Source organism: Mus musculus, chromosome 18, assembly GCF_000001635.26.
Source record: "Mus musculus strain C57BL/6J chromosome 18, GRCm38.p6 C57BL/6J".
NCBI classification, from domain to species: domain Eukaryota; kingdom Metazoa; phylum Chordata; class Mammalia; order Rodentia; family Muridae; genus Mus; species Mus musculus.
Window position 1 is genome coordinate 62,742,901 of NC_000084.6, and position 24,277 is coordinate 62,767,177.

The 24,277-nt window shown below is 44.5% G+C and overlaps 2 long non-coding RNA genes across 2 annotated transcripts; one reads left to right on the forward strand and one right to left on the reverse strand.

Annotated features, from left to right (window-relative positions):
- Positions 1–1,679: 1,679 nt before the first annotated feature.
- Gm36598 (predicted gene, 36598) lies at positions 1,680–23,061 on the forward strand. The gene is made up of 3 exons (NR_166701.1): positions 1,680–1,962; positions 19,932–20,052; positions 21,893–23,061. It is a non-coding gene; the product is annotated as a predicted gene, 36598 (long non-coding RNA).
- Positions 8,774–13,447, reverse strand: 2700046A07Rik (RIKEN cDNA 2700046A07 gene). Its single transcript, NR_037693.1, has 3 exons — positions 13,024–13,447; positions 12,226–12,274; positions 8,774–10,433 (listed from the first exon to the last, which is right to left on the reverse strand). It is a non-coding gene; the product is annotated as an RIKEN cDNA 2700046A07 gene (long non-coding RNA).
- Positions 23,062–24,277: the final 1,216 nt, after the last annotated feature.

Genomic DNA, 24,277 nt, shown 5'->3' on the forward strand with positions numbered 1-24,277 from the left:
ACCAACAACCGTAGAGTATACACTGTTTAGTTGAGGCCCCTGGAATTTATATAGCAAAGGGCAGCCTTGTCTGGCCTCAGTGGGAGATGATGCACCTAATCCTGTAGAGATGTGATGCTCTGGGGTGGCGGAGGGAGGGGGAGTGCAGGGGGTGGTACCCAGAGGAGCCACCCTTTCAGAGGTGAAGGGTGTGTGTGTGTGGGGGGGGGAACACTGCAAAAGGGGACTGGGGGCACATTTGATATGTAAATAAATGAAATAATTAAATAAAAAACTATGTGCTATGGGAACTTAAATGTGACTTTCTTCTGAAAATAGTGCCTTCATGAAAGAGGGGAACCTCAGGGGATTAGGACAGAGATTTCCCAACCAGTTCGATTACTCAGCATGTGATTCATATGTTGAATATTAAGCGAAGTTGCCTTAAAGCCAAAACCAAGAAAGGCTTATGATTTGTGAACTGCTGGAGCATCAAAGAGAGTGACTAACAGTGGGTTTCCCACGAGGCCACCATATGATTGTGAGGCCACGAGGCAGAGGCAACCAAATCCCAAAACGTTACTCTTCCGTCTTCACCCACGACTTGAGAGGTGGTAGGAAGGCAAATGGACAGACGTTTGACCAGTATGAGCGGGATCTTCTCAGCTTAATATGCCAATCTTGTATCGGTGCATGTATGAACACACACACACACACACACACACACACACAGAGAGAGAGAGAGAGAGAGAGAGAGAGAGGGAGAGGGAGAGGGAGAGAGAGAGAGAGAGAGAGAGAAAGAGAGAAAGAATTTCATGCTAATTAAATAATAAAAACAAGGATGTGGTGGTGCACGCCTTTAATCCCAGCACTCCGGAGGCAGAGGCAGGCGGATTTCTGAGTTCGAGGCCAGCCTGGTCTACAAAGTGAGTTCCAGGACAGCCAGGGCTGTACAGAGAAACCCTGTCTCAAAAAAAAACCAAAATAAATAAACAATAAAAACACTCTTGGCTAAATGTTTTATAAGAAATGATATGTAGGAAAAGAAACATCTGGCTCAATTTTAATACACTTTTAATATATAGTAAGCAAGGTAGGTTAATCATAAGTTAATTAATCACAGCCTTCCATGTCAATTCCTTCAAATGTCAATAAGGGTGCTCGTCTAAAGGTCACTAATTTATTCAACAAGCATTTACTCATAGGAGAACCTTTCTCGGCTGCATGGGCTATCTCATGATACTTCACCAAGGATGGAAAATGGCAGCTGTTTCAGTGTCCATACTGGGGCCTAGGAAGAAATATCTGTTCGTGCTCCTCTAAAGAGGACACCACCAGGGCATTGTCCCTAACGTCTGTGCCTTTAAGTTCTGATGGTCTGCTCAGAGTGCAGCTCACTGGCCTCCAGCATGGACACCCAGTGTGTGTTGCTGACTGGTGAGGCTCCTCTCTGAACAGGTCAGTGAATCAACCCTCTGTTCTTTCCCTACTTAACATCATCTTCTGCCCTGGGGTTTCAAAGACTTTGCTTTTAATCAGAAGAGGAAGAGCATGACAGAGAATGTGTGGGAGACCTATGGTCACACAGTACTGCCACCTACTTCTTCCATGTGCCTTTTCTACATGACAAGGGAGGATTTCACGCCTACACCAGTGTGTGCCACAAGGGAGATACTATACATTTAGATCAACCACAGGACACAGCATTTCTTGAAGGCTAACGGTGTACTCTGTTTGTCAGGCTCATGACAATGGTCTGTGTGTTTCATGCTTCCAATGTGAGGGACAGAAGGAAGACAGAAGCAAGTGTTGTGGCTGCAGACCCTGCCTTCCTCGCTGTCTGCAGTGGGCTGTGCTTTATGCTCCAACTACCTGGGAGAAGTGAGGAGGCAAGGACTTTTCTCACCACAGGTGCCCTGTTGTTCTTCAAGGAATAGGAAACATACACACAGCCCGTGGGGGTGGCATGCAGAGGACACAGAGGTAAGTGCCGGTGCCTTAATTGAAGATCTTCCCAAATTACAGAGGGCGGCTGTTTGCTAAGACATGGTTTGGGATGAATTACTCAACAAAAATGTCAATCTCTTCTTACATACCCAAAGACGGCCACAGCAGCCTGCTTTGATGGTATATTGGTCTATAACCAGACAAATTAGGAATTTCCTCTTTTTATCTCATGCTTCATATTGTAGCATAAATTCCCACTCCCTATTCTTTAAAGATTGGGAACAGATGGTCCCTTCTCCTGCAAACTATATTAAGACTCACTATTTTTTTTTTATCAAAAGTCTCTTTACGTCTTGTGGGTAAGACAACTTCAGTTCCTTGCCTGCATTCTCCCTAGAGGGTCTCTGATTTAGAGCTACAAGCATTTGAGGCTAGCCTTAGGGTTGGTCCATTTGCAATGCTGCCAAAGGAGCAAGGAATAAATGCAGTTATGACCTAGGGCCAGGCACATATTGTTCCAGAGATGGACGGATCTGCCTTGAATAGGGTGACTTGGGAAAGCGCAACAGCATCTGAACCTCAACTCTCTTATCTGAAAGAGAAATGACCAGGAGAATTGGTTTGTAAGCTCCTTGGACTCTAAAACATCCCACGAATCCTAATTCTATTTTTGTTACTTATTTTCTTTATTCACGACTTAGGACATATGAATCCCCAACAAAAGAAAATATGTACTCTCAGATTTAGAGTAGGTGGTGATGATTTTACTCTGTACTTTCTGGGCATTAGATTCTTGACTCTAATCAATGAAAACTTGTAAGTTTACATGTCTGTACTCAACGGCTCTGACTCTCTCTCTCTCTCTCTCTCTCTCTCTGTGTGTGTGTGTGTGTGTGTGTGTGTGTGTGTGCTTCACTCAGAATTTTCACTTAAACTGTTTCTGAAGAGATAGTACAGTCATATGATTCCAAAGTCAAGTGCAAAAACACACACGGAAAAGGCTCCCTCCCTATCTCTTGCCTCCGGAACTCTGCCTCCTCTTTACCCATGACTTCCTATCCCTACCTGCTCACTTCCACTGGTTTCTGAGTATTAATTCAGTGGTACTGTATACAAACAAGAACAAACATGCTGTTTCCCTGTGCTCTGGTAACACATCAGTGCCTTTCCAGCGTCACTGGAGTTCTTGGCTTCTTTCCATATCTATATTTAGACCATGCCCTATTGTTATTATAGGTTCAGAGCATCCATTGTGTAGTAGTACCGTAACTCATCCTACCAGTCTCTTGTAGATGACAGCTAGCTTGCTTCTAATCATTTGTTATTGCAAGCAGCACTTATAGGAAACAATGTGGCAAAAATGCCGTTCTGTGACCCATGAGTTACTGCTGGAAGATGTGTTCCTAGAAGCCCAGTTGCCAGGTCTGGGCCAGCGACAGCACACTTCTCTGGGTGCTGACAGGATGCTCTTCGTCGGATGAGCAGGGCAAGTAGCAGTGAGATTCTTCTCAGTCCCTAGGAGAAGCTGCTCTTCTTCATGAATGGCAGAGATAAGTCAAAAGAACATATGGAGAGACTGAGGAAATCTGAGAACGGGGGTGGGGCATTGTCTGGTCTGTAAACTGTGGTACTGCTATGGAGTCTGGAGCCCAAGCACCCCAATATAGCCAAGGCCATCTGAGGTGGGCTGTTTCTCTGTTGACAAAACCCACTGATAAAAGAAGAACGCAGATGTCAATGGGGTGTGCTGCACAATCAGAATGTCTTTTAAAAAAAATTGATGTCTGGTAACAATAAAGAGGAGAGTGTGGAGCATCCTCATTGTTTTCTTGATTTAATACAAGCCAGATTGATCTGCAAAGATGAAATCTCAGTTAAGAAAAAATGCTCCGATTAAACTAACCTAGAGACTGGTCTATGGGGTATCTTCTTGGTTAATGATTGATGTGGAAGGGTCCAACTCACTGTGAGTACCGCCATGCCTAGACAGGTGTGAGGGGAAGGTAGCTGAGCAAGCCACAGGAACAAGCCTTCCTTCGTGGCTTCTGGTCTGGTTCCCATCCCGAGGTTCTTGCATTGAGTTTCTGCCCTGACTTCCTTTAGTGATAGAACGTGACTATCTTAAGTGTTAGCTGAAAATAAACTCTTTCTTCTCCAAGTGGCTTCTGGTAATGGTGTTTATCACACAATAGAAACCCTAAGACAGGGAGGACATCATCAGAAATTTGCAGGTGTGGGTGTTGCGGGAGGAGAGTGAGTGTTGGCCCATGAGCCTGTGAGCATGTTTGCCAAGGCTAGAGAAGAAAAATAATGAATGGGGGGAGGGAATACCAGGCAAGCTAATTGTTGAAAATCCCAAATAGTGATTTAATTTTGCCTAGTTGTTTGAGTACCCACAGTGCACAAATTTGACACTTCTCTGGTTTTCTTTTGATGGCTGCTAAAGAAACTAAGGTCCCTCTTCTGGCCTCTTCCTGACCTTCCCCTTTCTCCCCCGGTACCACTTACAGATGACAAGCCTTTCATTCTAAGCAATTACTTGGTGGGACCTTTCCTCGGTGCGTCTACCCTTTCTCTGTGATTATGAGACAAGGAATACTGAGAACGGGCTGTAAAACTAAGATTCAAAGACTCCAAGGTCTCAAAGGTGCCAGATTCATTTCCTGCCTCCAAGGTTTCCCTTTCCCAGGGGGAGAAAAACCCAGCAATGCTCTTTCCTGGCTCTCGTTCCAACCTCATGAAGGTCTTCATTATAGTTACACCATGAGACCTCAGCACACCCAGCAATCATTTCGGGATGAAAATGTAAGGAAAACCTCAGGCAACCAGACAGCCTAGAGGACAGATTTCAGCTGCACTGCCCTGCTCTCTTTCTATCAAGGGTGAAGAGGAGCCCCACTGTCAGGCCTAGCCTCGTGACCTTCATTTCATTGCATTGTACGTCTCTATTTTTCTCTGTAAGCTTTGCTGAGGAGAACAAAGGTAGAGGATTCACTCCGGCAGCCAGCCGCATTCTGGTTTCCTGGTATTCTCTAAGGAATACATAGATTGTGTGGCATCTCCAACGTGCCCCTGCAATGCGCTCCCAACCAATGTTATCCTAGGGTTGAAGTGAAACAAGTATCACTCAAGTCATGACCAGTAGACCTGAAAGTAACGTGTCTTTCTAGAGCGAGTGGACTGTACATAAGAGATATGGGCCCCAGCTTCTCCCGTAGTGCTGCTGGCACTAGATGTTGTCCACCACAAGATCCACTAAAGTCTTCCAGGAGGTCAAGGCCAGTCTTAGCATAACACAGTGAGAATGAGTAATAGCCGCACAAGTATATTCAGGAAAATCTTGATCTGTGTCACCAATGTCACCAGTGCTCCTGTCTCAATTGCATTTAGTCCTTAACCGGATCACTTAGTGGGAAAGAGGCACCTTTGAGATGCAGGGACAGAAAGGTAACTAATCTGCTGGGTTGGTCGGTCCTAAGGATTGGGAACCTTGCAGGGCCCTGGAGCATGGCCAGGGAGAATTGGGAAGTCAGGCTCCACAGATACCTCAGAGCTGCTCCCAGGGGACCCCAGGGCATTGGAGTCTGGAGCACACCCAAGTCTGAGAAACCAAAGAGCATACCCTCCCAGACCAACTCAAGAGGGCCCACCATGTGTTTGGATTTATTGACTATCAAGTCTTTGTTTATGGAATAAAATTCATACACATATGGAGAAAAAAAAAAGGCCAAGCCTGAATGTATTAATATTGGAGAGGCCTTGACCCATTGTACTTATACCCCCCCTTGTTATACATGACAAAAATGTATATATCAAGGACACAAAGTGAGATATTGGAATATACAAATACATATGAGAAGATTGACAGTCTATCTAATCAGAATATGTGGTTTTTTAGTCGTGAGAACTTTTAAGATGATATTTAACATCAGTCACTGTTAATCCGATCAGGATTGTTGCTGCTGTTATTATATGCTTAAGTGATTTTCCAGAAAGCATGCACCCTGCCTAGGTGCAACCCGCTACCCTTTAGCCAATACTTCCACATCCCTGGACGATCACCATTTTGTACACTGCTTCTGAGTTTGGCTTCATTAGATTCTAGGTGGAAGTGAGATCACTTGGTGTTTGTTTCTGGCTCATTTCACTCAGCAGGCTTTCAGAAGTCATCATGGGTAAAAGCGGTCCCTTCTCACCGTGTGTTCCCATCACTCTGGGATCCATTAACTGTGGTCGTGTGGACTTATTTCAGGGGCTCTCTGTTCTTCTCTATTGGTTTATGTCTCGGTTTATACACGGACTGGGATTAACGTAGCCTTCTATTTTGAAATCAGGAAAAACTATCACCAGGCATTTAGATCCACAAATCCTGCCACCTCAGTTTGCACATACCTCTAAGAAACCAGGAAACGGAGATTTGTAAAGTGAGATCATGGGTTGTAAGCACTCTGAACGTTGAGTTTAGACACTGGTGAAGCAAGGAATATTAAAAAAAAAAAAAAATGAATCCACACTATTGCTGACAGGGCACTGGCAGGCTGGCCGGCCATGCACTGGTGGGCAACAGCCAGCCAGCCTGCTCTTAGCGCGGGAAGACTCTGACTCAGAGCTCCGAAATCTCTCCACCCGGCTCACTAAGTTCCCACTGGTGGGTCGCTACCACACCAGCCCCATGCTTCAAAACTCCCACACCTTGTGTGGTGCACATCTGGCAAACCCATGCTTTGCCGCCATACCTTTCTCTCTGGAACCCAGTCGAGTCACTGCGTGAAGGAAAACACCACACAAGCTTAGTTCAGAGACAATTGCTAGGTGCAACAACTAGAAACCTAATCTCATAAGCCATATTAAATCTAAATACTCCGTTGGCTCCGCCATATAAACCGGGAAACGCTAGCTAGTAACTACATCTTGTCCTCTTGCTGTCCCCGTGCAAAAGCTCCTAATTCTCTCCTGCCTCTTCCCATCCTCTCTCCAACCCGGAAGTCCCGCCTACTCGCCTAGTGATTGGTTTCTTTATGAATTAGAGGAAGGTTTGCAAGATGTCACCTGAGTACCTGACCCTATCAGTGTTCCAGACAACCCCTCCTGGGAAAGCCGGATTAACATCAAAGTACAAACAGCACCAGGACCATCCACAGCAGGTTTATTTACAGTTTGGCCAAATGGGAGAGGGTCTAAATTTCTCTTTCCCAGGCCCATGATTGTGTGGAGCTCAAGCTGTGGTTATCCCGATGTGTAAAACACTGGCTTTCAAGTTGGGTCTTGTTCTGTGATTTCTCTGTAGTTTATTAATCACAAAATTAATATGTCACAATTGGTTGAATGTGTTGAAGGCTAACACATCTTTCAGAATCACTTCTCTCCTACCAAGTGGGACCAAGGACTGAACTAATGTCTTCAGGCTTGGCGGCGAGCACCTTTACCCACCGAGCAATCTTTCTGGTCCTGATTTCATTTTACAAAGCAGAAGTTGACTCCGTTCTGACTATAAAGGCAGTAGCAGAATGATTTTGCAGCTCACTGTACGTGCAGATACCACCTGTCAAGCTTTTCTCAAACCACCGCTAACCCTCTAGCTTGGTATTCAAAGTCAGAATTTCCAGAACATTCTGGAGTTATGTTGGCATCAATTTCAAATATTAAAGTAACATCCCTCATCCTAGCTTTAACCTAATCAGCAAAGCATAGAGGTAGTTCCAATGACAGACAGGAGGTAACCCCTTTTAGACTCCTCTTCCTAGAAACTCCTTAACTGAGCTTCATGCCAAAGGTGATAGCTAAACCCTAGACCATCCCTTCCCAGTAACAATACTTCCTGTCTGTAGTCAAGTGGATTCTCACGTCTGGGAACAGTTGGCTTCATCTACTTCCTCTCTCGTGTTTTCTTCTTGAGTGTGGTTTGAAATACAGGCTTATTCCTGTCTCCAGGGCAAGATAAGTTTCTGATGGCTGGTAGTAATATACATCTAATTGGTAACATATCGAGTCCATTTGTACTGCTCTGGGGGCGTGGGGTGGGGGTGAATAAATGCCAGGGTTGATTTGACTGAAAGGGAATGGACGAGGTTGTCAGTATTTCTAATGACTTAGTATTGATAAACCACTCGCCCCGCCAGCCCCCTATCAACTCAAAATTCAACCAATACTTTCAGAGTAGACAAACCTCAGAGCTCTTGCCACGAAAATAAGAGGATAAGAACTTAATAAATGTCAAATTAAGTTAGCAAGTGATCTCTCATATCAGCCTGTCCCGGGGTGCCTATGGCATTGATCTCAAAGAACTGGCAATGCCTATACAATATTCTTGATTTTCCTTTAAGAGTCTGTTAATAATGATATCCATTATACATGAATTTATCTGAATCCATTCTGACTCTATTTATAGCATCCCTTGACATCTTAGCATAATTTACTCCACATGTGCACAAACCAGTACAGTAAACACCATTTCCTTTGCTTTGTCATTGTGATGCTTCCCTCCCACCCTTAGTTCTCTGTCCTTGAACTTGGTGGTCCAACATCGAATGCCTGACTCCGAGTGTTAGTTATGTTACATTGTCTGTGACAAAATAACGGACAGAAGCAACCTATCAGAGGAAGGATACAACCCCACCCCCACCCCCAGCTTGTGATCCCAGGAGATTTCAGTCCTTCATGCAGGGAAGGCTTGGCAGAGTAGTGCCATGGTGGTGGCAGCAGATGGCAGATAGACCAGGAAGCAGAGAGTGATTGGCAAGAGTGGGAACACCATAATCCCAAGGCTTAGCACCAGTAAAACGTTATGTCTAGAGCCATTTCAAAAATGGTTGGAACTTCTGTCCAGTAGGGTTACCCAAGTAAAACGTCATTTAATGATTTTTTTTAATGAAACTCAAGTAACATTTCTTAAAAAAAAATCAAACACTCTAACATGATTCCATCTAAAATGCTATCATGCTAAAGAATGATAGTAGGGAAATATTAAAAGTCTTTGTTTTCTGTAATTAAATAGCCACGTATACAAAAGAACTGGGAATAGCTCATATACAATGAAAACATTGCTATTCATACAGTACCATATAGTCTTGCATCTGAGCTGAGGTCTCTCAGGCAGGGTTCTGTAGCATGGTGACATTGCATGGTCCAAAGCAAGCATGCTGTGAACTTCGTCCTGCTGTGGGATTCTGTCTCATAAGCATCACATGGCTAAACACGTGTGATTTCTCCCCATGAGACCCCCCCCACACACACAAAATTGAGCCCATTAGTATCCCTTCATAAAGGTTAAGGGGGGATCATGAGGCAGTAGGGCACACAAGGCAGCACACAAGGGGTTCACAAGGCTCCAAGGTAGTGCAAAGGTGGCACACAAATTACGCACTCACTGTACAAGGCCCCACTCCACTCCAAGGGCAAACAAAAGGTTAACGGTTGCTGGTGGGGAAGACTTCTTCGGTTATTTAGCAGCTTGTGATTTGCCCATGCTCCTTTAAGTAATCCCTCCGCTACGCTGCTGTCAGTAACCCCAGTTAAACTCTTTGGCTCACCGTGCTGCATAGACTTGATTCCTTGGTCTGTGGTTGGTGCCCTATCTGGAGGCATTTGTTCGTGTCTTCCCGGGAAAGATAAGGCGTCATAAACTAAGGCGGTAGTGAAGTTGTATCACTATCACGGATGAGCAGTACCAGAAGCAGCTTGGGTGCGTTATGCATTTGATTCTGAATTCCTATTGGTTCACTGGCATTCAGAAACCTGCTGGTGATGGCCGATTTTCTGAGACACCCACACGCCACTCCATGACTCCATCCGGAATCACAATCTAGACAATAAGAAGCTGGGCTCTAGAACAGCTCTGGCCACTAGAACTTTCTGGAAGGCTGAAAATGCCCTTGATTTGCACAGCCCAGGATGAAAGTCACAAGCCTCTCGGGAGGATCCAAGCCTTTTCTTTTACTTAACTTAAATATATTTAAATTTATCCACATGGTGTTAATGACTGCTATGTCATGAACAGATCCACACGCTATCCTGTTCCGTACTGATCTTGGAAGTCCTGTGTTCTAGAAGGCCTGGCTGTAAGATCAAAGCAGCCTGGTACTTGGATTACCACACAGAAGACAACTGCCTACACCAACTACTTAATTTACAGCAGCTCAGCTGTATGCTGCATTAAGTCTCCAGGGCTCAGTGTATGCAAAAACAATCCCCACATTTAAATTTTCACTTTCCTTAGGCTCCAAGTGACTAATGATCAATCACTATTGGGAAATTGTCATTGATAAGTTCCACAAAGTCCGTTCTTGCTGGTGCACTTCTAAGAAGCTCTCCACTGTCTGTGTGGCACAGGGAAAGCCTCACATGTTCTTGCTCCCTTTCGCCCTGCAGGTGAACCATCCCTGGGACCCTTAGACTCGTCATCTTCCTTGTTGCTGTCACAAAATATCTGACGAGGTAGCTCAGAGTTCCAGAAGTGTAGTCCATTGCTGCAAGTGAGGCATGGTAATAAAAGCCTGTTCTGGAAGCCCCTACATGGAAAGTAGAGAGTTTGGACTGTAAGGGGACCTAGGACCTTAGGGCATCAGGACCTGTAATCCTGAAAGACCTACCGCTAAGTGGCCTTATCCCAAAGCTTCAACAACTTCAACCTTCTTTAGGTAGTGACCAACTACCTAAAACTACGTGTATGTGTGTGTTCCTGTATGTGTGTGTGTGTATGTCTGTGTGTGTTCCTGTATGTGTGTGTGTGTTCCTGTATGTGTGTGTGTGTGTCTGTGTGTGTTCCTGTATGTGTGTATGTGTGTGTGTATGTCTGTGTGTGTTCCTGTATGTGTGTGTGTGTGTGTGTTCCTGTATGTGTGTGTGTGAGTGTATGTGTGTGTGTGTTCCTGTATGTGTGTGTGTATGTCTGTGTGTGTTCCTGTATGTGTGTGTGTGTTCCTGTATGTGTGTGTGTGTGTGTATGTCTGTGTGTGTTCCTGTATGTGTGTGTATGTCTGTGTGTGTTCCTGTATGTGTGTGTGTGTGTATGTCTGTGTGTGTTCCTGTATGTGTGTGTGTGTTCCTGTATGTGTGTGTGTATGTCTGTGTGTGTTCCTGTATGTGTGTGTATGTCTGTGTGTGTTCCTGTATGTGTGTGTGTGTATGTCTGTGTGTGTTCCTGTATGTGTGTGTATGTCTGTGTGTGTTCCTGTATGTGTGTGTGTGTGTGTATGTCTGTGTGTGTTCCTGTATGTGTGTGTGTGTTCCTGTATGTGTGTGTGTATGTCTGTGTGTGTTCCTGTATGTGTGTGTATGTCTGTGTGTGTTCCTGTATGTGTGTGTGTGTGTATGTCTGTGTGTGTTCCTGTATGTGTGTGTGTGTGTCTGTGTGTGTTCCTGTATGTGTGTGTGTATGTCTGTGTGTGTTCCTGTATGTGTGTGTGTGTGTGTGTATGTCTGTGTGTGTTCCTGTATGTGTGTGTGTGTGTGTGTATGTCTGTGTGTGTTCCTGTATGTGTGTGTATGTCTGTGTGTATTCCTGTATGTGTGTGTGTGTATGTCTGTGTGTGTTCCTGTATGTGTGTATGTATGTGTGCTTGTGTATATGTGCACGAGTACACATGTATATATGTGTGTGTGTATGCGCTGGTGCGTATATGTATGTATGTACCCCTGCCGTGAGGGGTTGGTGTATTTCACATTCAAGCCATACCTAGCAGCAGGTTCCCAGAACCCACCACCTGCCACTATAAGCTTGGGTTTCAAATCTACCTCACAGCATCAGCAGACTTACCTTCAGGGACCTCTTAATTTTCTTAATAGTGACCTCAGAGTATGCCATGGTGATGCCAGCAATTTGGGATGCCCAAAGAAAGCATAAAATGCTCCCTCTGTGAAAATCCCTCACCTCACAAGGAAACATCCGGTGTCTAGTTAGCCAGCTTCCACAGCACAGCCTGACACTGGGAGGGGCCATGTTCACACAGCTTCTAGTGCAACATGTTGCTTTGATTGAGCACTTTATTACTATGGTGAAACTTTAACATAAGTATATGTGTACAGGAAACACACAATTTTAATACAATTCAATACCATCTGTGGTTTTAGGCATTCTCTGGGTATGGGAGAAGGATCTCTGATTATTTCCTCTGCAGATAACTCTGTTTGTTAATGCCAACAGCTGCCTACTACAGCCCCAGGGGCCCGGTGGGTACACAAGGTGCTGGTACAGCCGGACAACTTCCCAACTGCAGGATCTGGTAGCCCTGGTCCCTGGATCAGAGACCCAAACTGGCACAGTCCTTTTCTTATACCTTCAATCCCCGTCCCTTCTCTCACCAAACTGTTCAGATTTTCTCCAGCCTCGTTGTCTTCTGTGAGCCTAGACCTGGGGGGAGAAAAGGTCTGTTTTATTTTTGCTGCCCCCTGGATCCCGCGGAACGGCCTCTTTTCAGCTCTATTCTTCCCAAGTGAGTCTACCACCCGAGGAACGGAGCACAAGTTCTCAATAAGTACTGTATTAAATTATTAATAAATCCACTGGCTATAACTACAGTTACAGAGCTCTGGGGGTAGAGATAAGGGGAAAAATTATTTTCCTTTCTTCATGCCAAGTTGGCACTTTGGTCAAAGGCCTGGGATTCTGGCATGGGATGTTCCATAGAAACGGTTTATTTAAAGGGTAACTCAACTGGGGCAGGCCATAGAGAACTCAGCTCTCACCCCTCACCCACCTAATTCTAAAATCAGTAGCCCATAAAATGATCTTTCCCATCTTTCTGTGTGTTAGAGGGGGGCGGATCACATATTTTACTGAAGCGTTCAGCAATATTTCTTGGACAGAAAGAAAAGTTGCAGCTCACACCACCAAGTAAATTAAGTCCCACCCATACCTACCTCCCGCCCCCACCCCCGGGAAAAGAAAGTTTTAACCTTCTTAATCTTTTCTTCAGTCTCAGTCCCCATTGCTTCCCCCTCACTCAGCAAGACAAAAGTTCCCAGAGTCCAGTCGGAGGTGTTTAAAGAAAACAAATAACACTCTAGTCCTGTTTAGGAGGGATGGCAGCTTTCGGCTCTCTTGGATTAGTCTTCTGCCTACAGTGACCTCATGTCACTCCCCACTGGAGGACACCTTACCTTGTCAGCAAACACTCCTGAAGCTGTGGGGGTTGGAGCGTAGTTCTTTGAAGGGGGCTTGGCTTCCTTGACCAAGCCTGTTTGTTCTCCCCAGCCATAACAGGGTTCCTGCCAGCTCCCTGGCCACCGGTGGCTTTGAGTGCAGCTGGGTGGAAGGAAGCCCCTGCCTGGGCTGCCCTCATTGTTCCTTGTTAGTTAACCACCTCATGGAACCTTCAAAGCGGTCTCTTCTTTTGCTCTCATTCTGGAGTTCCGAATGTTTTCCCACCGGCCCCCTGTTATCCCGAGCACCTTATTTTTCCTCCCGATCCAAACCAAACACCGTTTATCAGTCATAGGAAGGCCTTTGCAGAGTTTCTGCCTGCAGTGAGCGGTGATACACACAGCTTCCTGTGTGAGGGTGGCCCTGCTCCAAGACAATGGAACAAGCCTTCGGGACAGATCAGAGACAAAAACTGTATAGTCTAAGCCAGGGCCTGGAGACAGAGCTGGCTTTCTCTGCCTGTGTCCCTGATCCCTGGAGAGGGCGTAGATAAAAACTTCAAAGCCCAGGCTGATCCTCCTTTTGGAGGAGAGCTCTCTGTTTTTGTTTGTTTGTTTTGTGTTTTGTAAGTAGAGAGAGCAGGGGACCAAGGGATTACTGATACAGCGGAAGTCTTAGAAACCTTTGCTCCAGTATCTGCCCTTTACCAGAAGTGCTGGGGAAGTAGAAGGGTTTTGGAGTGTAGATTTTTCAAAATTTGGAATATTTGCATATATATGTCTTATTGACATATACAGCAAGTAACATCCCCAATATATCCCAATATATCATGGGGTTGGAGCTCAGGTTTTCAGATAGTTTATTTATGTGTCATATACTTTATAGGCATAGCTGAAGGTAATTTTATTCAACATCTTTAATAACTTTGTACATGAGACACAGGCTCGGGATGTGGAATTTCCTGGGACATACGGCAGTTTGCACTTAGGAGCACGGCAGCTATCTGATACTCAGGTTAAGCATACGTGGCTTTCTGCTTCTAAAGATAATCTGAGCACAGCCAGCTTCTCGAAGCATCTCGCGGACTGGAAGTGGCTCACATAGCTTCACCGAGACTGAAAGCACTAAGGAGTTACGTTTTTGTTATCCTGTGTTTGCTCACTTAGAACAAAACCCAGCTTTGCTGTGTTAAAAGCAGGATATATCGGGGATGTTACTTGCTGTATATGTCAATAAGACACAGTCATCTCTTGGTATCCAAGGGAGATCAGTTCCAGGATCCCAAGCCACGGATAACCAAGTTCTCTACGTTAGGTACAGTTCTTACATGGAATGCATGCATATATTCCCATGTCTTTTATATCATGTCAGAATGGTATATAACACATATCACAAGGCACATGCTATATATTAGTTGTTATTTTGTTATATTGTTTAAGAATATGGGCAGGTGAAAAATATCTGCACAGGCTTGAGCCTGGGGCGTATGTTCAATGGTGGAGCATATTGAGAGTATCGTCTGGCTCACACATTTTCACCATGATACTTGCCATGCTTGGAATCTCACTACAGCAGCTGCTGACTCTCCTCAAGACTCACTGCCCTGTGTTTTTTGTATTCATTCACTGAGTGATTTTTTTGGCAGGTGCCACCTTCTTAGGGACAGATGGACACTGTGCATAAGATGCAGCCACACCCTATAAAATGCCTTACGGGTGCCTTTGCCTGGCCCCTGTGAGTGTTCCCGACTCCTGGGCTTGCGCTCTGCATGCATGCATTCACACCTTAATTGTGAGCTGCTTTTCCGTTGCCCAAGAACTCATGCAGGTGAATGGTTGGAACTCAGATAATTCTCTTCTTAGATCTTTAAGATTTGGGTAAATAGACAAGTCCCTTAGGATGGCCTCTCCTAACTTCACTCCTGTCTTGTGACAGTTCGGGGAGAGTCTTATTTTATTATGGATGTGTGTATTTATTTATGTATTTATTTAATCATTTGTGTGTGTGTGTGTGTGTGTGTGTGTGTGTGTGTGTGTGTGTGTGTGTACATGCACATGCACCTGTGTGAAGGTGCCACTGTTATTGTGTGGAGATACAAGAACAACTTGCAGGCATCAGCTCTCTCCACCATGTGTGTTCCAGAGGCTGAATTCAGGTCATCAGATTTGGCAGCAACTGCTTTTACCTTCTGAGCTATCTCCCCCCCCCCCCAACCCCCACCGCCACACACCGGCCTCAGAGAGGCCGTTTTATTATATTTCCCTAGCATTCTATAATTCTACCCCAGGAGTAGAGCTCCTAGGCTCTGCAATTGACTTGGGTTTGGATGTGGTCCAGTGTCGAGGCTTTCCAAGAGCTCTTGGCATCTTGCACTTCCATGGGTTGGAGAGAGCATCTGTACCATGCAATCAAAAGGGCTCTGACCAGGACAGACATGACGTAGTTGGGAAGATGCGATAAGAGGGGAGGTGATGAGCGCCTTTATCTTTGGCAGGCCAGCAAATCTTGGAAGCTGGGGCATGATGTGACTGATTTGTAAATGAGAAAGGCAGGGCATAAAGCTCTTTGAAGGAAGAAGAAAAGAGAAAAGAAAGAAAAGCCTCTTTGTGAGAAGAAGCAGAGAAGAGAAGGGAAGAGAAGAGGAGGGGAGAGGAGAAGAGAGGAGAGGAGAGGAGAGGAGAGGAGAGGAGAGGAGAGGAGAGGAGAGGAGAGGAGAGGAGAGGAGAGGAGAGGAGAGGAGAGGAGAGGAAAGGAGAGGAGAGGAGAGAAGCAAAGCGAGGCAGAGACTTATCCTAGGATCACTGAAGTGACCCAGGAAAGAGTCAGTGAAGCCCCAAGCTAAGACAATAAAAAATTGAAATGTGTGTGTGTGTGTGTGTGTGTGTGTGTGTGTGTACTACTATGAAGAGATTAAAATTTGTACCTAGTTTATCCAAACTAGCTGTTCTGGGGGGCCTTTTCCCATTTAATGCTAATAACACCTCTAAGGGCTGTCTAATTATTTTCCCATATTATAGATCAGAGATTAGGTCAGAGAGTTCAGGCAATTGATGCAAGTCATGTGACCAGCCAGCAGCTGAGTCTGATTTTGAACATAGATCTGTGACATTAAAATACGTCCCCAAGTTTCCATCTGCATGGGTGGCCAGATAATGGGTGGCTAAGAATGAGAGAAAAGTGGCTTGTAGAAAATGAAGGGGAAAGAGCACAGATGAGCTCTGGCACCTTTGGGCTTGCGTAGCCATGGATGGGATGTTATGAATTAGAAGGAGGGACCCAGAGACAAAGTGTGTCTGAGAAGGAAGGAAACAGGCCTGTCCCGTGCAGTGTCTGGAGTTAGGCCAGTAGAGACCTCTAGGACAGAGAATGTGGCTAGAGATAAGAACATCTGAAGTTGTTGGCTTGTTCTTGTTTATAGAACCAAGAGGGAGGAGGACATGTTCTTTTTTAGCAAGTCATGAAGCTAAAGGCAAGACAACAATGTGGTACAGACATTCCGACCCATAGAAGGACTTCCATAAGTCATGTCCGGAGAAAGGCCAGCAGAGAGCAGAGTCTGGTTTCAGTAAAGAGAGAGTTTTCAAACTCAGCAAGTGCTAAGGGGGCTGAATAGGATGAACCCTGAGAAGGAAGACAGAAGACGACACTGGATCTGCCAGCAACGAGGTCATCAATGACCTCCGTTAGGACAGAGGAAAAGAATGATTAATTCTGCCTGAGGCAGGCTCAAGAAATGCTTCAAAGACAGGCTGACATTTGAATTGGACCACAGAGCAGCAGTGGGCTTGTGCCAGCCACCGAGGAGGGTTAGAGGCATTTCAGGCAAAGAGAACAGCACAGGGAGAAACAAGAGCCCCAACTGGGCGAGCATCTGGATGTTCAAGTTGGCAGAGCAGGCCTCATGTTTTGTTCTTCATTTTAGAGAGTCTTAGCATTTTGCTTTTCACTGTAGACACAACAAATTGTGATTGGGAAATATGACTGATGGCTTTTAAAGAGACGACACATGGTTCGATTCTTCACGAAAAAAACATGAGGATAAAACAGGGGAAACAGGACATTGACAAATTCATCTTAACAGGATTTGGGAGAATAATAAATGCTTTTTATTGTAGCAAAACCTACGTTTCAGAGCTTGACAGCAGCGTGGCCCTTATTCACACTGTTTGGGGTCCAGGAGCTCTAATGGGAAGCTATCATCTACATTGAGACTCAGAGACCTATGTCTATTTGCAACCTTGGATGACTTGTTCCCAACTAGACACCAAGATGCCCTAGGGAAGTCATACTTCATATTCAGCCACCAGGCTTGAAGTAACACAGCTCTTCATTTACAGCAGGCTGTGTTTAGTCAAATGGCCACACAAAAAATGCAAAGGAGACTAGAAGATGTGTGTGAACATATAAGGGCTGGCGATTGTCAGTTATGTGTTCTTGAGGCTATTTCCCTGTTAAAGTGTTGATTATTCAAGTAGTCTTTGTTTTCCACAGAAAACATTAGTGTCCTTAGAGGCTATCCATTTTTTTCTATCGCTTTGGCACACCTGGCCCTTTGATTTATGCCTTGTCTCAGTCTGCTTTTCAAAATAAATTTCCATGTCATTAGCATTCTGCCTTTAGACTGTAAGCAACTGAAGTACAGGTTAATTTGTTACTCAGATTTTTGTAACATGGAAGAGTACTTGGGGAAAAAAAAGGTGAAGGAATTAATATTTATCTTGGCCCATGCTTCCAGACATTTCAGTCTGCAGTTGCATGGCCCAGTTTCTTTGGACCTGAGGTAAAGCAAGATCACCATGCCCAAGGCTGTGTGGCAATGCGAAGCTGCTCACCTGGAGAGCTGAGAGAGATGATGATGAAGCTTGGGAAAAGATGTAACACTGCTAAATTCCTGCCCAAGGGATCGCTTTCCCATCTCAGAAAACTTCCATCACCTCCTAAACTCACCAAGTTACAAATCCATCAAGGGATTAACCCACCACTGAGAGGGGTGCTTTCATGATCAAATCACTTAACCAAAGCTCTATGGCTGCACACTGCACCGGGGACCAATACTTCAATACTTAGGCCTCTGGGGAGATCACTTTATATCCAAACTGTAACAGCAGAAGACCATAGAATTACGTTTCTAGGAGCTAGTCACAGTTCACTGGATCCTGAACGTAAATTCAGTTCAAGGAGCTCAAGAAAACTTGATGGCTACTGATGACAATGTACTGCAGTGAAGAAAATCCATACCCACAGGTTCCATGTCCTCATGATGTCAAGATCTTGTTTTTGCATGGTCTTCTGTGGATATTCCTTTTTCTTCTTGTGGATAATACTAATGGCAATTTTAAGAAAAAAAAAGTACGCATCACTAATCTCCATATTACCCTTTGTCTCCTTCTAGCTTGTTGAAACACAAGGGTAAAATTTTTATGTAGTGGAGATAATGGCTTCTTCCATTGCTCTAGAGACACATCCTATCCTATCCTATCCTATCCTATCCTATCCTATCCTATCCTATCCTATCCTATCGTCTCTCTCAAGCTTGGTCACACACTTTGGCATTTCCCACTCCACCCTGGACACACTGACCTAACCAGTTTCTGACTTATCAAACTTATACCTTCCTCAAGATGCTTGCCACTCACACTCTTTGGGTGTCTGCTTCATCCTCATTTTCAGGCCTCTTCCTCTGGGGAGAGTTTCTCAAGCCCAATCAGCAGAACACCCTTCCCCTCCCCCATCGCACCAGCATGCACACCCACATTATGGCAGTCTTCATAATGTGTGCATTTCCTTTGCCATCTGTCCCACTGGAACATAAGCTTCCACAGTGAATGATTCAATGCATATGACACACATCCTATTTAAGATTTTTCTTCTCTCTCTCTCTCTCTCTCTCTCTCTCTCTCTCTCTCTCTGTGTGTGTGTGTGTGTGTGTGTGTGTGTGTGTGTGTGTGTGTGTGTTTCCCTGAACAAAGTATAGGAACAAATTCTTGGGTCAACATTTTAAAGATTATTGGAATGGGATCGCCACGTTGCCCTCCAAACACTGGGCTGATCTATTTGCATCAGCATCAGTAAAAAAAATGGGTTTTGTATCTATTTGATTTCATACCTCATTTAACACTATCACTGCCAAATTTTATTACACACACGCACACAGACACTGATCACCTCATTTAACACTATCACTGCCAAATTTTATTACACACACACACACACACACACACACACACACAGACACATGCGTGTGCAGTGTGCATGCACACGATTTGGCAAAACAACTACTTCCAAAGTTAATTTATGAAGCATTAAAAATTAACATAATTTATCATGAGATGAGATCCCTGTGTCTTTGAACTTTTAAATCAAATTTTGGGGATTTTTTTTCCTCATTAAGAATTAGAGAAAAGCTGCATTTGTCCTAAGAACCATAATCCTCTCAGGTCAGGCACTTCTCTTTGTCCCTCACCCACCAGAATACTAATCTGTAGTTTAGAGGCAGCAAAGGTCACTGGATGCTCAGAATATGTGGGCAACATATGGTCTGGCTTACTAGACCTGTGCACTGTCAAAATAGACTTTTGGATTAGACGCCTGATAGTTCCACGTAGAGCACTAGATACAATCCCTACAATATTCATAACAGCCAGACACGTGCAAATTATAGCTAAGACCAAGGAAAGATGCCCAATCTGGACAAGCTCCGGTTCCCAGAGACAAGAGCACATGAGTAACCAAAGCAAGGGCAAAAATAATTAGGACCTCTCGCAGAGATCACAAGGATAAGGTCCTAAGAACTGGAGTCTATTTAACACATCTGGGTACCTGATATCCACAGCAAGAGCAAGCTAAGGGCAGATTTCACAGTTAACAAACAAACTTCAAGGTGAAGCCCAATGCTAACGTTATACTATTTCTCTTCTCTCTGTAGGGAGCATACAGATGTAAAGATGCAGCAATTGCCCTTGAGAGGTTTCTTCATGTTCCTGGGTTTCCCACATTTCCAAACTCAGGTTTGGCCACAGCCCGGCTTCCAGCTCCTTAGGGCTGAGGTAAACACCAACTGTAATCGGTTTATCAGAACACCAGAGGTGTGGGGATCCTGGCGCAGGATGTCTGGAGCTGGAGGCAGGCTGGGTGGGCAGGAGATGGGGAGGAGGACGGGCTGGGAGATTAACTTCTATCATGTGATCACGAGAAGCCACCCAGTTCCTCTGGGGACTTCAGTTGTCTTTGATGTTCTTTGTGGCGCCTAGAAGGTATTGTGGGATTTCAGAGGGGCCACCTTTGATAATAAAATCTAAGACCTTCTAAACACAGAAGCGTAACCTTTGAATCTGTGGGACTTCAGGCATCTTTTCACAGAAGAAGAGGTTTTCCTTATTAGCAAGCTGTGGGACTGAGTCTTTCTAGAATTTAATTTAAGTTTAATAACTTCTATAGTATTTACTCTTCCTATAATTTCATTTGGAAAAGATCTCGGTGAATGCAGTATTCGTATTAATAGTAGCAAGAAGGAAGTAGGCCTTCACTGGGCCACATCTAGTTGTTTCCTCAGGTAGCACTTCTGAATATTAGAAAACTTCCTGCAAGCTGGGTGGTGGTAGCACACACTTTTAATCCCAGCACTCAGGAGACAGAGGCAGGTGAATTTCTGTGAGTTCAAGGCCAGCCTAGTCTACAGAGCAAGTTCCAGAGCAGCCAGAGCTACATAGAGAAACCCTGTCAGAAGGAGGAAGAGAAGGAGGAGAAAGAGGAGGAGGAGGAGGAGGAGGAGGAGGAGGAGGAGGAGGAGGAAGAGGAGGAGAGGAGAGGGGAGGAGAGGGGAGGAGAGGGGAGAAGAGGGGAGAAGAGGGGAGAAGAGGGGAGAAGAGGGGAGGAGAGGGGAGAAGAGGGGAGGAGAGGGGAGAAGAGGGGAGGAGAGGGGAGAAGAGGGGAGAAGAGGGGAGAAGAGGGGAGAAGAGGGAAGAAGGAGACGGAGACAGAGATGGAGACGGAGAGACAACCTAAGCATTAAGCCTATTAAGTCTTCCTTCTGATCTTGGGAACAGCTGTGCCCTGCCGGCCTCGGAGGTGGGTATCTTCCTCAGTTCCCCTGGTACATAAAACACCTTGGGAAAAGCACAGAATGCCACATGCCCCAGCTGCTCTGGTTTCCCAGTTCTTTCAGGCAGATTTGCCTGATAGGCCCTGCTATTCAGAAGGGGTTTAGAGTCCCAAGCAGCCAGGGATAAGGATACCTGGATATTTTTTTCCTACCTCAGAAAAACACTTAAGTCTGAAGCTGTATATGTTTCTAACCAGATGAAAATAATCCAGGATCATTAGATGCCTGGGAACCTCAGGGGAACCTTCCAGAAGCTCTCTGTTGGGTCCTTTAGCTTGCCTAGAAACCACCAACAAGGTTGCTCCTTCTTCATAGAAATAATAGTAATCATAATCATAATTATTATGATGATAGTAATAGTAATAATAAAGCATTTGATTGTAAGAGGACAGCATATTTCCTCACTCCATGTTCCACCTAGACTAAGCAGTATTTTCCCAGAGACCTTGCTTCATTAACAGTTGGCACTTCAGAATGCTCTTGATTTTTGAAAGATAAGTCTTATGCCAGATGAGAATCTGTTCTTGTTTCCCAGATCTTACTACTGAAAGTCCATTTAGTTAGTAAGGGCACGGGAACATGGGAATGCTATTGAAAGAAATGGGTTGACCCTTTTCTTGAGGGTAACACCCGAAGCCAGTCAAAAGTAAACGTGTTGCTATGGGAATCAAATTTTCCACACTTTTATTCTTCCTCCTGTTGGAAATGGATTGCTTATCCCCAGGGAAACAGCTAGAATGGTGTTGTGTTTTTAAGAGAACCCCCATCTCTTTGTTTTCATACAGGATTCTCTGCCGAGACTGCAGCCTTGGCTGTTCCAAGGTCTATTCTCTGTCGCTCATGAGTTGAGTTTTGCAGTCATTAAATTCTATGCTTTCTGAGTGGTGGAGGGAGGACACATGGCTCTCTGGGTAAATTTCCAGCTCTCTGAGAGGAATGAACGGGCAAGAGCTTTGCTCCTAACATTCTTTCTGATGGTTAGAGCAACCAGACCACGTCAGAGTTGAAAAGTCTGCCAGACAAGGGCTCACCAACCCCTTGCTTCACCTGTATGGCAAAGCTTGAAGACAGTCACTATTGGCTCTACTGTAGACATCTGACACAAGTTTCATGGGAGACAAAAGACTTTCCCTACAGTCCCCTGTGACATGGTGGATTACAAACTTGGAGGTCATGAAAACTGTGGCAAGGCTGAAATGTTTCTGAATACAAAATGACCCAAACTTTATTTAATATCAAGTGAACAGAGTCAGGGTCAGGGGTGCTGCTGGCAGTGCTTGGCAGAGTGACATCATCCCACTCCACTGTGTCCTGGGTCTGGACATACAAGGACACATGCTGTTATGCCACCCAGCATCAATGAAGACTGCCTAAAACACATTGGCTCATATTCAAGACTATTGCATGATTTGAGTTGGAGTGTTTTCACTGTACATACACAGTGTTCTGTTCTTAAAGAAACATAATGGTTTGATTATGGAAAACAAAGACTTTTAATATTTTCCCAGCACCATTCCTCCGCATGTTAAGTATCAAATTAGTGTATTTTTAGATTGTATTGTGTTCTAATGTTTGGTTTTAAAAGTTACTGCTTGAGTTGCTGACTTGAGTTCTATGAAAAATCATTAAATGAATTTTGACTTAGGATTAGGAACAGAATTTCCAACAATGTCTAAAATAAACCTAAACATACTTTTGCCATTCTGTACTGTTTATTTATTGTAAAGCATTAGAATTCATGATTGTAAAATAAAAATATTGGTCACTGCTAAACAACACTCGTGTGTTCAACATCTTGGTATCAAATATTCAGTCAAGGTTTAATTCTTTGCATGACAACACACAAGAATATCTATCTCTTGTCATGTCATCCTAACATTGTAAAGACTTCTCAAGAATGACAAGATAATATGTTTATCAAGGAATCGATTTAAATAAAATTCCTTATAATTTATTCAGTGAATTTTGTATCTGTTATTTATATACTTACATAACCACATCAGAATATTTTAATGAAAAGCAGTCACAGTAGAAAATATTTACTAAGTCCTGGTCCACAGAAGAAGATAGACAGCATCCAGGCATAAGCTGCCTACGTTAAAGGCATCTTCCAGGGAGATGGCTTCCAGACAACATGGATTCTGAAAGACAAAGTCATGAATATGGGGACAGCCACTTAATAGTGGCTAGTCATAGTTCTTTTCTCTCACCTATAAAATAGGGATCATAGCATCTACCCATCATTGATTCTGTCACTATAACAAAACGCCCAAGGCTGAATCCCTTTTACATCCATATTTATTTATTTATTATTCTTATTAATAAGAAATAACACATCACATGATACATTTTATCTAGAGGACAGCACATTTCACTGGGTTCCTATGGAGATTGTGTATGTCCACACACATACATACACACACACACACACACACACACATATAGATAGATAGATAGATAGATAGATAGATAGATAGACAGACAGACAGACAGATAGAGAGAGAGAGAGAGAGAGAGAGAGAGAGAGAGAGAGTTGTAGACACCAGAGAAACTTCACGGAGTTGATTCTTCTCTCCTGCCACCTTTATGAGGGTTCAGAGAATTGAACTCAGGTTGTCATGCTTGTCTTGTCTGGGGGCAAAAGCTGTTGTTAACCTGTCATCTCACTGTCCTCTCCCTTTTTAAAAGAGGGCTAGATAGATCAATTCTAGAGATTGAAAGTCAAACTAGCAGATTTTCTGGCTATCGCAGAACCTGTCTAGCTACACAGCTTCGTGGCTAAGGGCATTACAAGGTCAGGAGTAGGGAGGGAGGAAGGGCCCTCGGGATGAGGCAGGAAGCCAGAGAAAGAGCCACAAGGGCCAGCCTTGTAGGGTCCTATGAGATTCATGCTAACCTCTTACAGTGAGGCGCCCCCAGTGGTCTACCCTCTTCTTTCTGGACCCCTACCTCTTAAATGTCTTACTGCCTTGTCACCACCACATTGAAGACACAGCCCCCAGTACGTGATACATCCTATCTAGAGGACAGCACGTCCCACTGGGTCCCTCTGGAGATGACAGTATGTCCACACACAGCATGCATTGTTCCTCGGGAAATATCAGTAAGCGTAGAAAGATCCAAGCCGAAAAGCACAAGCCAAAAATTCCCTTTAAAAAGAGAGTTGTACG